The sequence below is a fragment of the Cebus imitator genome, unplaced genomic scaffold (assembly GCF_001604975.1).
Source record: "Cebus imitator isolate Cc_AM_T3 unplaced genomic scaffold, Cebus_imitator-1.0 Scaffold188, whole genome shotgun sequence".
Lineage (NCBI taxonomy): Eukaryota > Metazoa > Chordata > Mammalia > Primates > Cebidae > Cebus > Cebus imitator.
This window is the reverse complement of record NW_016107503.1, coordinates 5130529-5131287: the sequence shown is the minus strand read 5'-3', so window position 1 is coordinate 5131287 and position 759 is coordinate 5130529.

Here is a 759-nt window from a genome sequence, read left to right as displayed (position 1 = left end):
TGTATTTTGGTAAACATGGGGTTTCACCATGTTGACCAGGCTGGTCTCGAACTCCTGACCTCATGATCTGCCTGCCTCGGCCTCCCAAAGTGCTGGAATTACAGGCGTGAGCCACCTCGACTGGCTGACAAGTAGTAATTTCTTATAAGTTAGTTGCACGAAGGCAGGACGATTGCTTGAGGCCAGGAGTTTGAGACCAGCCTGGGTAATATAACAAAACTGCATCTCTAGAAAAAAACAAAAAATTAGTCAGGCATGGTTGTGCGTACCTATAGTCCTAGCTACTTAAGAAGCTGAGGAAGGAGGATTGCTTGAGCCCAGGAGTTCGAGGTTTCAGTGAGCTATGATCATAGCACCAGACGCCAGGCTGGGCAACAGGGAAAGACCCTGTCTCAAAAAAAAAAAAAAGTTATGATGAAGAATTTGAAACCACATCAGTGAATTTTTGTATTCTGTAAACTTAAAACCCATTGGTCTTTCACTTTGAATTGTTTTACTTGTGCATGATTTCATAACATCAAACATTGGTCATTTGGAAAGCATTGGTTCATCAGATTGTATAGATCATCTAAATATTGATGCATTTTATTATACAATATCAAAAAATCACATTCATTAATATTACCACTTATTTCATCAAAAAAGTCTTTTTTTTTTTTTTGAGACAAAGTTTTGCTCTGTCACCAGACTGGAGTCCCTGTCACCAGGCTGGAGTACAGTGGCACAATCTCTGCCCACTGCAACCTCCGCCTCTTGGGT